The sequence below is a fragment of the Podarcis liolepis genome (genome assembly GCF_965112155.1).
Source record: "Podarcis liolepis genome assembly, chromosome: 15".
NCBI classification, from domain to species: Eukaryota; Metazoa; Chordata; class Lepidosauria; order Squamata; family Lacertidae; genus Podarcis; species Podarcis liolepis.
This window is the reverse complement of record NC_139566.1, coordinates 14,913,822-14,927,822: the sequence shown is the minus strand read 5'-3', so window position 1 is coordinate 14,927,822 and position 14,001 is coordinate 14,913,822. Positions and strand designations below refer to the sequence as shown.

The 14,001-nt window shown below is 46.9% G+C and overlaps 1 protein-coding gene across 7 annotated transcripts in view; it reads right to left on the bottom strand.

Annotated features, from left to right (window-relative positions):
- The window catches only part of LOC310694582 (calpain-1 catalytic subunit), a 58,141-nt gene that overhangs the window by 43,019 nt on the left and 1,121 nt on the right, over positions 1-14,001 (bottom strand). The window contains exon 1 of one of the 7 annotated variants that reach the window (XM_083477786.1): positions 364-385. The exons of the other annotated variants lie outside the window; for them this stretch is intronic. The gene's annotated coding sequence lies outside the window, so the exon portion shown is untranslated. Of the gene's footprint in view, positions 1-363; positions 386-14,001 lie in introns of those variants that run through there. 7 annotated transcript variants of the gene reach the window in all.

Below are 14,001 nucleotides of genomic sequence, written 5' to 3'. Positions count from 1 at the left end.
GAATCTCACACCACACATTTAATGCACTCTTATGCTACTTTAAGCATCATGACATAATAATGATGATAATAATGATAATAATACCCTGACCAAAACATCAAACATTAAAAACTTCCCTGAACAGGGCTGCCTTCAGATGTCTTCTAAAAGTTAGATAGTTGTTTATCTCCTTGACATCTGATAGGAGGGCGTTCCACAGGGCAGGTTATTATTATTATTATTATTCCACAGGGCAGGTTATTATTATTATTATTCTCTCATCCACATCATCAGCGTCTTCCCCAAAGAGTTCTGGGAACTGTAGTTTGTTCACAGGGCTCAAACTTCCAACTACTATTTCTAGGTGTGTCCATGACTGCTCACCTGGTATAAGAGTGCTTCAGGTGTATCAGGTGTGGATGTCACCGGACTTCCTTTTTTAGAGGAAGGGTTGTAGCTTAGTGGTAGAAGGAGCACAGGTCAAATCCCTAGCATAGCTGGGAAGACCCTTGTCCGAACCTTGGAGGGCTGTTGCCAGTCGGACGCCCTTGCCTGCAGATGGAGCCTTTTTATGCAAAAAGTTACAAGCTTTGCCGCTGAGTCACAGGCCTTACTCCCAAGTTGCACTCGTCTGGCGCACAGCGGTTGCAGAAGGAATGCAAGAGGCAGGGGTAATGCAGAAGGCAGCAGTCTGGAGACCAATTTCCCCAAGACTCCCATCTTGCTTGCTTTTAAAGAAAAGCAAGTTTCAGCTTCCTAGCTCTTATGGCTGTGAAGACAAGCTTGAACATAAGAGCTTTGCTGGATCAGGCCCAAGCCAAGCTAATCCTGCATCCTGCTGTCACAGCGGCCCAAGAGATGCCTGCAGGAAGCCCCCAAGCATGACGCCCCAAGCAGAAGAACACTCTTCGCAGTTTCCAGCAACTAGCTTTCAGAAGCATACTGCCTCCAGCTATGGAAGCAGGGCATCACTAACAGGGATAATAGACACTGATAGCCTTATCTTTCATGATTTGAAGTTGGAAGGGACCCTAAGGGCCATCTAAGTCCAAACCCTGCAATGTAGGCATCTCAACACATGGTCTCCCATCCAATTTGAAACCATACCAGACCCTGCTTAGCTTTGCAAATGTGCAAGCCAATCTATTGCTGCACCACCAATCCTCTTTTAAAGCCATCCAAGTTGGTGGCCATCGCTGCCTCCTGGGGGAGCAAATTTCAACTGTGTTGAACTGTCTCCCCCCCTTTTTTTTTGCCTGTTCTGATTCTTTCAATGCTCAGATTCACCCATGAGTTCTAGCATTATAAGTGAGCGAGAGACAAAATCCCCTACCCAGTGCTTTTTTTCTAAAAAAAAATTGTTTAGAGGTACTCTCATTTTTACTCAAGAAAATCACCATTTTATAGTTCGAATCAGGAAAAATACATACAGTAAATGGTCGCTTGCCTCTTCTCTATGCTAAGAAGTCCCAAATGCTGCACACTTTCCTTGAAAGAGGCATGCTGGCAAAGCCTCGTGTCATCTCGGAAGCCAGGGGTTAGGGAAGGAGGCTTTGAAATCATGCAAAGGAACTGCAATTATACTGATCTGTTGCATTTGCATAATCTATGCGGGTTGTGGCATCCAGCTTCTCTAGGAGCAGAATTTGGGTTAGGTAGACATAGAGGTGTGCTTTTAAAAAAATATAAACAAACATGGGGTGCAGATAAGGAAAGAGGAGAAAATTGGTCCAGGTTGCATTTCAAGGCCAAGTGACTCAATTCACAGGTTTCAAAAAAACAAACTCAAGCTGTCCTGTGAATTTTGCATTTATCTGAATTTTGCAACGCAAAAGTGTGTTACTAACATGCATTTTGTGTATTGAAATGCACATATCAACAAAGATAACATAAAGAACGCATTAATATTTGAAAAAACTCCTCTGCAAAAAAAAAAGGTGTGTGTTAGGGAAGAGTGCTTTAAAATGCTGATGAATTTCCATGAGGGTCTTTCGAATAATAATTGCAAACCGATATAGAAATGTGGAGAACTGTAAGGCTGTAAAAAATGAGAAACCGAAACTGAGGGATCCACTCACCCCTACAGACTGCCAACGCTTGCAAAATGCCATCTGTCCTACCCATGGCATTCCAGCTCCAAGCAGTCAGAAGCCCAAAATGGTATCAGCAACTGTATCAGAGCCTCTCTTTCTGTGTGTGTCTCTTTCTCTCTGCACAGCTACATCTGCTGAATAGCAAGACAGATCACCTTCCCTTGCGCCAGTTCTGCTGGCTGTTCATTTGTAGAGAGGAATGTCAGGGTTTATGTACATATCCTTGCCTGGAATGGGGACTCTCAGACCTGGAAGCCTCGGATCGTATTCAAAGTTAATTCCACTCAAAGGAGATCCATTGAAATTAGTGGACGTGACAAACTTAGGCCTTTAAAAAACGTATTTAGTCCTTACTGTTAATACAGTAAGTAGACAGACAGACAGGCAGACAAGGATGAAGTATCCCAAACTATTATTCTATTATTATTATTACTGCTGCTGCTATTTTTTAAAAAAATAAAACAACAACAACAATGCTGTAGAGGGCAGATGTCATTTAGGAATTTCTACCTCAGGAATGTAAATATTTTCGGCTGTGCCTGGAAGACAGGTTCTGGAGTTCAGCCCAGCTTTGGGGAAGGTTTAGCACACATTTGCAGGAAAAGGTGTGTAGGGTGAGGGATGAAAACAAAGTTTAAAGCAAATGTGATGATAGATCTATTGCAAAAAGAACAGATATTTGGTAAATGCGGTTCCTCAGGAAAGGCCCCTCCAAATAAATCCATTTTCTTCACTGACTTACTAGTACTTTAAGCCAGCAAAATCGTCTCTTCGGACTAGGGATAAATGAATCTCTCATTTCTTGTTTCTCATTTTTCAAATCTCAAATTCTCCATATTTCTCTAGCAATTTGGTTGTGCTTTTTAAAATTCTTATGGAAATTTGTCAGGGTTCCAGTGCCAATTTCTCCTAATAAACTGATGGCTGTATCTAGACTGACTGAAAAAAAATGGGTTGTATCCAGCAAAGAGTAGATACAGTGAAATTTTATTTCACTGTATCTATTCTTTGTGGGATACAACCCACTTTTTTTTTTTTTTTTTGCTAGCAATTTTCTCAGTTTCACTAATATATGCATTATGCATACTTTCCTCTAATAAGCGCATTTTTGTAAACACTGGTTGGTGGGAGAACTGCACTGCAAATTTCAGAGAAATGCACATTTTGAAGGATAACAATCTCTGGGTTCATGCATTGGTTCAACAAGTGTGAATTAGGTTGTTTCTTCTTAAAATGGAAACAAGATCCAATCCCCCCCCCCCCCCAATCCCTACTCTGGAGTCTAGCAAAATATCCTTCTTCCTCTGCTTTGCTGGTACAGTTGTACTTCAGAAGTCGAACAGAATCCATTCCGGAAGTCCATTTGATTTCCAAAACGTTCGACTTCCAAAGCACGGCTTCTCATCAGAAGCCCTGTTGGATGTTCGGCTTCCAAACGAACGTTCGAAAACAGGAACACTCACTTCCGGTTTTCAATCTTCTGGGAGCTGGAACGTTCAACTCCCAAAGTGTTTGGGAGCCGAAGTACGACTGTAATTCCTAATTCATAGATATGGGATTTTAAAAATATTTTATTTGTTGCAATCTTGAATGCAGGGTGTGTGTGAGTTGGGTAAAACTGTGGAGGGCTGGCTTTCGCTAGGTCTGGGGAGGTTTACAGAGTTTGTGCATGTGCAGAAGATTAACCCAACACGAGTCAATTAGATGAGACATTTGGCATGCACATAAAGACATCCACCCACCCCACCCTTGGCAAGGTGAGCCTGGGAGCACCATACCCTCCAGCCACGTTTATGACCCGAGGCGTGCAGAAAGTGGACAGAGAAAAGGTTTCTCATAATGCTGAAACTCCAGGACATCCATGGAAGCCGGTTCAGGAGGACAGACAAAAGGAAAGTCCTTCTTCACACAGCACATAGCTGAAACTATGGAACTCACTTCCACAGGAGGCAATGGGGCCACCAACTTACTTGGCTTTAGAAGAAGACTGGACAAATGGAGCCTCCAAGTTCAGAGGCAAGTGCACTGCCGAATACCAGAGGCTTGGAATAAACAGCAAGGGTCACATCTCATGAGCTTCCAGGAGCCATGAGGCTGTCCACTCTTGAGAAAGGAATCCCAGAACAGAGAGATGGTCTCCGCCCCCTTTCTATTCTTTATAATTTTCTTTCTATAAGTTTTCAACAAATAAACAATCCGACAACATTTCAAATTTAGCAACCATTCCACCTATGACTTCCCTTCCCTCCATGGTTCCCTCAAAATTTCAATTTATGCTGCATATTATAGTTACTCTAGACCTTCACCTTACCTCAACAGGCTTCCTCAACCTCGGCCCTCCAGATGTTTTGAGTCTACAATTCCCACCATCCCTGACCACTGGTCCTGCTAGCTAGGGATCATGGGAGTTGTAGGCCAAAAACATCTGAAGGGCCAAGGTTGAGGAAGCCTGCCTCACAAGCCTGGCCTTCATACTTATAGGCAGGCCTGTCACCTTTCTTCTCTTCTGTCTCCGTTTTGCAGACAGGGAGGAAAATGGAGACAAAACTAGAATTAATTGCCGCTGCCTCTTGTTGGCTTTGGCTCTGCCTCTGGCTCCTCCTCCTGTGGGGCTCCCCTCCTCCTGCCCACCCACCCCAGTCCCAAAGGGCAGTACCCGCAAAATACTAATAGGGCTGCCATTACAGTGGTGCCTCGCACGACGAAAAGAATCCGTTCTGTGATTCTCTTCGTCTAGCGGTTTTTTCGTCTTGCGAAGCAAGCCCATTGACGGATTAGCGGATTAGCGCTATTAGCGCTATTAGCGGCTTTTAGCGGCTTATCTGCTGATCGGATCAGCTGATAAGCGGCTTAGCGGCTTAGAAAAAGGGGGGGAGGGGAAAAAAACCAGCAGGAACTCACAAGACATTGTCGTCTTGCGAAGCAAGCCCATAGGAAATTCGTTTTGCGAAGCACCTCCAAAACGGAAAACTCTTTCGTCTAGCGAGTTTTCCGTCTTGCGAGGCATTCGTCTTGCGGGGCACCACTGTATTTTTCAAGCCAGAGGACCAAGGCAACAATGGGTTAGGTGGAAGAGATTGCAGAGAAAGGGAATCTTATAAACCTGTCAGCCGTTAATACCTTCCCCCTTCTATTTGCATTAATATCATGACAGGTCTTTCAGGTAAAGCCAGGCACAGAGATAACCCGGCTCCAAGTGAGTCACCCTTGCCGCAACCCTCTCCTTTGTACGTACTTTTGCGCCTGGCGCACTGTGCTCAAAAGCCACACCCGAGCAAGAAATTAATGTGTTTAGACTTGCGAAAGGTATTATCAGGGGGAGAAAAGGTGAGCAAAACACAAGAATCAACAAGACCCGTTTGCTCAGAATTTGAGAGCTTTTGTTTTTCCTCCCCCCCACCAAAAACAGTAGAAAACCCTGGGGCAGTGTTTGAAGACTTTGGCTTCAAAGATCACAACTACTGAAGTTGTGATGGGCAGTGGATATGCTTCCAGTTGCATTCAGTGCTAGTCCTGCTCAAAGTAGACCCACTGAAAATAACGGAAATGACTAATGTAGAGCCATTCATTTCAATTAATCTGAGTAAGATTAGCACCAGATATAATCCTTTGGTTTGGCAGACAAAGAGCTCTGTATAGTTCAAAGGTTTGTCCATAGGCTCTGGCTTCTACTGGGCTCCTTGCATTTCACCTCGCCAGTCCGCAATGGGGAACAGCCATCGCTGATTTTGTCAATATTGTAAAACCGCTGGTTGCTCCAGAAAAAACACACCAGCTCCCCAGTTTGGCATCTCCCCTTCTCCGGGGGGGGGGGGGCATGTTATCTGTTTATCAAAAGTGCCGATCTGAGGATTTGAAGCTGTATAGCAACGGATCTCAGGTCAGACACAGAACAGAACAACAGACCTATTTAATTAATAAATTGGGTGTTGCTGGAGATGTCGGTCATGCTTGCTGGGGCAGATGGAAGTTATTGTTCAGCAACACCTCGAGAGTCAAAGATATATCACCCCTCCTCTAAATAATTGCATGGGCAGCACCTATCCCTGAAGGGAACTTTAGTAAATCCGCCCCTAGGTTCTCAGGGGGTAAAATGTTAAAACTTATATGCCTGTTTACTCAGAAGAAAGTCTTTGGTTCAATGGGACTTGCTTCCAAACAAAGGCATACAGGACTCCAGACTTAGAAGGATCTCAAGTACAAAAGAATGAGAAGGGGCAGCTGCAACAAGGGCTGGGGGATCTGGTGTCCTCCAAGACACTATTGGACTCTCAGGTCCCATCAGCCCCAGCCAACCATGGCTGTTGGTCAGGGATGATGGGAGTTGTAGTCTAGCAACAACTGGAGGGCCATGGGTCCTACATCCATGTTGCAAAGCAGGGTTTCTCAAACCTAGGTCTCCAGCTGCTTTTGGACTACAATTCCCATCATCCCTGACCACTGGTCCTGCTAGTAAGGGATGATGGGCTTTGTAGTCTCCGAAAACAGAGCACATCCTGCTCTGGGATCCTCCTGTCTTGCAAGTCAAGGGATAAGTGCCAAAACCGGGAACATGAAGTCCCACAGACACCTCGAGCCAGGGAGCAGATCCAAAAAAACAACAACCCACAGCTGAGTAAATAGTGCCAATTTGCAAGTGAAATTAATAATTTGGAAAGTGAAGGCTGGCTGTGAACTGGCAACCATCCCAGACTGGGGACCAACCATGAGTATGTCACACGTCTAGGGAGGGCGAGGGCTGTAGAGCGCCTGCCTTGTATGTGAAAGATCCCAGTCTCTATCTCTGCCATCTCCAAGTGGGGCTGGGAGAGACTTCCTTCTTGAAACCCTGCAGAAACTCTGCATGCACAGAAGATATAGAGGCAACCACTTTTTGCTTCTTAGGGCAAAACCAGATATAGTAGTTTTGCTTTTACACTTGGAAGAAATTGATCTTTTAGCATGGCAGCACTCTTTCTTTGGAATTCCCTATCAGCAATCAAGCAAGGTGCCTTCGCTGCAATCTTTTGGGCACCTGGTAAAATACCGTATTTTGCGCCCCATAGGACGCTCCGGCCCATAGGACGCACCTAGTTTTTTTTTGGGGGGGGGAAATAAAGAAACAAAATTTTATTTCCCCCCCAGGTGCGGGGCTGGAAGAACCAGGTCGGGGAACAGTGGGAAGGCACGCTCTGCCTCCCCGCTGTCCCCCGAGCTTGTGGGGCTGGCGATGGGGAGAAGTGCGCTGATCCCGGGACTGCAGGCAGCTCTGCGCCGCCATCCGGAGCGGGGCGGGACTTAGCGCCCCGCTCCCGGTGGCCGCGCAGAGCTGCACTGATCCCAGGACTGCAGGCAGCTCTGCGCCGCCATCCGGAGCGGGGTGGGACTTCGCTCCCTGCTCCCGGTGGCCACGCAGAGCTGCGCTGAGCCGGGGACTGCAGGCAGCTCTGCGCAACCCTCGGAGCCGGTCTCCCGAGGGTTGCGCAGAGCTTCCTGAAGCCTGGAGAGCGAGAGGGGTCGGTGTGCACCGACCCCTCTCGCTCTCTAGGCTTCAGCGAAAGCCTGCATTCGCCCCATAGGACGCACCCAGATTTCCCCTTCATTTTTGGAGGGGAAAAAGTGCGTCCTATAGGGCGAAAAATACGGTACTTTTGTTCAGAGAAACCTACCCCGATGCATAGAAGCCAGCATGTGGTTTAAGCTGCTCTTAACTGAACTGTTGATATTAATTACATTTTTTTAACTTTTTTTAAAAATCTGTTCTTAACTTTTTCTTTTATTGACGATTCCGATGTTTTTCTTTCTGTTTGCAAAGTACTTAGAGGTTTTACTTACAACCAAGCAGTATGTACATAGTGTTAAATGAAATAAAATGAGTAAATTAAATCACAGCACAGCAAGAGGACTGCGGGCTTCGCGCTTCCTGAGTTGTGACACTGACAATATTACACCCCACCCTCCCTGCAGCTTCTGGGGGGAGCTCATATTGCCACCAATGGGAGAGGTGTGTGTGCTTTTTAATGGTATGTATTTTTATATTTTTATATTATAAACAGATATCACTAAAGGACTGTAAAGCACTACATCTGTAGCACCACTGTTCAACTACTCATATCAAGGCCTTGTTTCTAACCACCATCAAGACAAAACGCAAACCTGCCCTCATTTGCTTTAAGCCTAGAGACATATGGAAAGAGATCCTCTCCATTTCCCCACAAATAAGATTATGCATGGCTTTATATACATTACCACCAACAGATTACCGGGAAGAAAAAAGCTTGTTAATTTCCCCCCTACTAAAGTGGAAACCTCCTTCTTAAGCCTGGCCTGGGGTAGATATAACAGTGGTTCACTGGGTTTATTGTGCCTTGATGACATCCAAGGTTAGCCTGAGGCTGTGTTTCAGTGACTCAAGAAGGTTGCTCACCTCTGAAGGCCCTTTGCGTCGTTTTCCCCCTCGGGCAAAGGATTGGTGGCAACAAGGGACTCTGACACCCTCACTCTGACACAACGGATGACAGAATATTCTCTTAGCCTAGAGAGATCCAGCTGCTCTGTCACTGCCCATTTTTCCAGCAGACACCAAAAACTGAAAGACTATGAATTCCTGAAATTCATAAATTCATTCAGATTGTGCAGATCAGATAGAATTCTACAGGATGTGTTGCAAGTGGCCAAGGAAGGCTGCTTCATTGCTGCTAACGCAGTGGTTTAACTTCACCCCTGGAGGTGCACTCTATTGTCTCTCGAAAAGACAGGTACCAACAAATCCCACATTTTCCCATTCAGTTCCTCATAAACTTTTCCAGTGCTTCTTTTCTTTTAAAAAAATATGTTTAGGGGTACTCTCATTTTCCTACTCGTTTTGAAATACTGCCCCTCAATGAGGCCAAACTTAGATTCACAAAATGTTTAGGGGTATGCATACCTCTGTGTCCCCCCAGGGGGGAAAAAAGCACTGAACTTTTCTAAGTTCAGAAAGTCCCGGTTTTGTTTCTGAAGTGGATTTGTTGAGCCAGGGCAACAGGCGAAGGTGATGTGCTGCCTCTACAGGGTGCCTTCTCCAGGCCAAAGCATACCCAACTCTGTCAACCCTTCAATGCCAGACCTGATCTCTGGCCTCCTCACACCATCTTTCCCACCTTCTTCCGGACCAGCCTTTGCCAAGCCAATGTTTGGGATTACAGCTCTCACCAGCCCCAGACAGCACACCTGCATGATGCCAGAGCGGATGGGACTATAGCCACGCTAATTGGGTCTGATGAGAGTTGTGATCAAAGACATATGGAAGGTCAGTGACAGTCTGGACACATTCCAGTTTGACAATACAGTGGTACCTCGGGTTACAGATGCTTCAGGTTACAGACTCCCAGAAATAGTATCTCGGGTTAAGAACTTTGCTTCAGGATACGAACAGAAATCATGCGGCAGTGGCGTGGCAGCAGCGAGAGGCCCCATTAGCTAAAGCTACCTTAGGTTAAGAACAGTTTCAGGTTAAGAACGGACCTCCAGACTGAATTAAGTTCTTAACCCGAGGTACCACTGTACCCTCCTTAAACTGCCGTGCCCAGAACAGCGCATCGTATTCCTGGCGAGGTCTGAGAAAAGCAGAACACCACGCTACTGTTTCCTTGATGCGGATATAATGCTTAACTATAATTAATGCAAACTTCTCTTCCTGGTTTCCAAACAACTCTTAACCACAGCACAGCAGAGGCCTGCCCAACTTGCAAGGCATCAGCCTAAGCGCAGGCCTTCGTGGTGGTCCACCAGGAGATCAATCTTGTTTTGACTGCTTGCTTCAGACACTTGACAAGGCCGCTGTTCAGGTGGGCCTTCAGCTGTGTGGGTGAACATCAAAAGAGCTCCGTCGGGTCAAGCCTAAGGCCCAGGTGCCCACAGAAATCCTGCAAACAGAACCTCTACACAACTGCAGCTCCCTCACCTGCAGTGCCCACCAGCTGTTCTTCAGAGGCACAGTGCTTCTGACACCTGGAGGTAGAGCTCTATAGTATGAAACTATCTGAACGAAATTAAGAATCATCAAAGTGGGGTGAGGGAGAAAGAGAGAGAGAGAGAGAGAGAGAGAGAGAGAGAGAGAGAGAGAGATGGAAACAAAGCTGTACCAAAGCTGAACAGAAACAAAGATTCTTCGCTTTTTGTAAGTCATTGCAAGAAATGTCAAGAGTTCAAGAAGAGTAAGCGTTGCGAGTAAGTCTACAAAAAGTTTCTGCGTCTACCCAAGTCCTTGCTAATTCCCCCCACCGTCGCCAGTCTGTGAGCAGAAAGAAAAACCGCTGTGGATACTCAGGAAAAGAGGCAAACATGTTTTTTTTTCAAACAGTGACATAATAAAATGACCACAACACGCATTCTGTTGCTTTTTCGCAGGGGAACAAGTTCAATGTACTCTGTGGTGGTAAGCGACAGAGGAAAGGAGCTTGATAATATAACTCAGTTGTTTAGAGCCTACTAAGTTTCCTCCTTCTTTGAGAGTTGATACAGTTCTCACTTTCTCTCTCTCACCATCAAAAACCTGACAACAGAATGAGACTCAAACGAAGGGGGAGACTCTCCTGCTACAAGCGGGGAAATTTCATGCTCTTTCTAGTTTTGCTATGCTGGAGGCAAAATACTGCCTTTATGAGGACACAGAAGAGTCATTCTTTCATATTCAGAAAGTTGCCTTGGTGCATCTAGTCGAGTGTTGTCTACACAGACTGGCAGCAGCAGCAGCTCTCCAGGGTTTCAGACAGAGGGCACCACTAGTCATGCCTGGGGACTGAACAAGGGGCCTCCTGGATGCTTTGCCACTGAGTTCTTAGAATCACAGAATTGTAGAGTTGGAAGGGACCCCGGGGTCATCCAGCCCAACCCCCTGCAATGCAGGAATCTTTTGCCCAAGGTGGGGCTCAAACCCACGACCTGGAGATTAAGAGTCTCATGCCCCACCAACTGAGCCACCTATGGCCCTTCCTTCCCATTTGCCTGCTTTGTAAGTTCCATGGCTGAGTCTCCTGGCTACAAGAGGGCCACTAAGACTTGCTAGTAAGATGGAGTGAAGAAAGCCAGTGGTCAAAACCTCATGTGACCAGGAGAAAGAAGATCAGGGTTGAAATCCTCATTCGGCCTGCCCATATCAACTGCACATTCCACTATGTCCTAAAAAAGGCTCTGTCAGCAGAAGTTCCATCTTCTACACCACTACGCAAGGTGCAAGATCCCGGTCTACTTTTCCCACCTGCTACAACAATCTACTGCATTTCCTCTTATTATCATAGAGTTGTAGAATTTTAGAGTTAAATGGGACCACGAGGGTCATCTAGTCCAACCCCCTGCAATGCAGGAATCTTTTGCCCAATGTGGTGCTCGAACCCACGACCCAGAGTATCATGCTTTGCAGCATTCAAACACTGCCTTATGCCAAGTGAGATCCATTGGGTCTGTCTAGCTCAATAGCTCACGAAGAGTCTAAACAACTAAACAACAACCGCTCAATACTGTCTACACTAGGGGTCGGCAAACTACGGGCTGTGGGCTGGATCCGGCCCAGTTGCCCTCAAGATCCAGCCCGCAAACGGCGTAGGTTTTTGTTTGTTTGTTTTTTCGGCCGCCATTTCCCCCCCTGCGCCGCCATTTCTCCCCCATCTCCCTCTCACACATTGCGGCGGTGCCTCCTCCCTCCCTCCTGCGAGCAAAGGCGGGCACCAGTCACGGCCAATCGCCTGCAAAGCTGTTTGAGGCCCTGGCCAATGGGCAGGTGGCGGCTGCGCATGACCAGCGGCTGCCCAATCATTGGGCCTCCGCTACCGGTGGAAAGCCTCCGGAGCCTTCCCTCAGTCCAGAGCTTACTCCGCTGCTGGCGCGGCAGCGATCGGGCTTCCGCTACCGGCGGGAGGGCCCCCATCCCACCCCCGAAGTGCGGAAGAGGTGCTGGCAGCAGGAGGCCTAGCAGGCCGCAACACAGAACCAAACCCAGGCGAGGGCCTCCCCATCCAAACAATGGCTATCATCAGTGGATGTTAGAAAAAAAATTAATTTTAATTTTTATCATCTACAATACTGTCTGGCCTAATGGAATGTGTCCTTTTAAAATGCATTGGTGGGTTATTTGTGAGACCTTCCTGGTGTGCATAGGAATTCGTTCATCCCCCCCCACCCCAAATATAGTCTGGCCCCCCACAAGGTCTGAGAGGCAGTGGACTGCCCCCGGCTGAAAAAGTTTGCTGACTCCTGGTCTACACATTGATTGGCAGCAGATCTCTGGGGCTGCAGGCAGGAGAGATGCCGCTGCTGAGGATCGAACCTGGCACCTTCTGCATGCAAAGCAGGTGCTCTTCCACTTAACTACGGCCCCTTCCAAAAGTAACAACAAGAAAGTGAAGCCAACCCACCGTGTTTCTATATTGTGCTGCAGAGAAAGGGGCTCTCTTGCCTTTGGCCTGGCTGGTGGGAGCCAACCATCCCTCCTTCAACAGCTTACTTGGGAATGCTTTCCCTGCTGGCTGTAAAAGTCAAGGCACTTCCCTTCCTACACAGCTAGCATGGAAACCAGGCCAGCAAAACAAACAAACAAACAAACAAACAAACAGACCCAATACTAATCACAGGCTTATCTATAGGGTTGCTGCCTGGTGAGGGTTAAAAAGGAGATCTTAAATTGAAAGTTCTTTCCCTGGAAGGCTGCTGGTGAAGAAGGCAGGGAAGCTTCCTTATACAGGTACTTAACCTCGGGTTAAGTACTTAATTCATTCCGGAGGTCCGTTCTTAACCTGAAACTGTTCTTAACCTGAAGCACCACTTTAGCTAATGGGGCCTCCCGCTGCTGCTGCTGCGCCGCCGGAGCATGATTTCTGTTCTCATCCTGAAGCAAAGTTCTTAACCCGAGGTACTATTTCTGGGTTAGTGGAGTCTGTAACCTGAAGCGTATGTAACCCGAGGTACCACTGTACTGAGTCAGTGTGTTGGCCCATCTATTGACCTTTGTTTCTTAATGGCTTCTGCTCCTGCTCCGGCTGCACAGAAAAAGCATTTGGGTTCCTGAAATTAATTCCAATTGCGGAGACAAAATGTAACTGATCAAATACTTCAGAACAGGGTATTAGTGTGTGAAAGCAATCCAGATTCATTGATCCCCAGTTGGTGGAGATGTCAGATACCCTCCTGGTGTCCAGCATCCTCTCTTGGTCGCAAGTGGTTGAAAGCCAGGTGCAAAATGCGCCTGGCACCTGGCTAATTTCGAACACTAGTGAGGAACCCATACTCCCTGTTAATCCTCTCTTCCATTGGCAGAAGAGCCCCACCAAAGATCCACCCAAGCCAAGATCCTGTTCCCAACAGTGGCCAGAGGGTTCTCAGAAGCCCACAAGCCAAGCATGATGGCAACACCCACCAGCTAAGAACACCAGAAAAGCCTGGCTGCCAGATGAGTCCAATGGCCCTTCAGGGTCCAGCATCTTGTTCTTAGAGGAGCCAACCAGATCATAGAACAGAATTGTAGAGTTGGAAGGGACCCAAAGCTCATCTAGTCCAACTGCCTGCAATGCAGGAAGTTAGATGCCCAAGGAAAGCCTGAAAGCAAGACCTGATCGCTACAGCAACTCTCCCCAGCGACTGGTGTTCAGAAACACTGCCTCTGGAACTGGGAGTTCCACTGGAATTACGTAATACCTTTTTTAAACAACTGGCAGCCACTGTTACATCCTTCTGCCGGTAAATTCTCCAAGGTAATCCATGTTGTGTGGAAAGTACTTAATTTCGCCACACTCCTGACTGCAGTGCTTCTCCAATTGTTGCTAGGCTATGAGAGTGTCACCTTCTTCAAGTACCCCCCTCCCCGCCCCAAATGTAATATCTCTTTATCTGTTCTTTGCTGTACTGCTCTCAGCTCCATCTACAATGGGAATTAATACAGACCTTCCTAACCGAGTTGGACGTAAGCAAAAAAGGA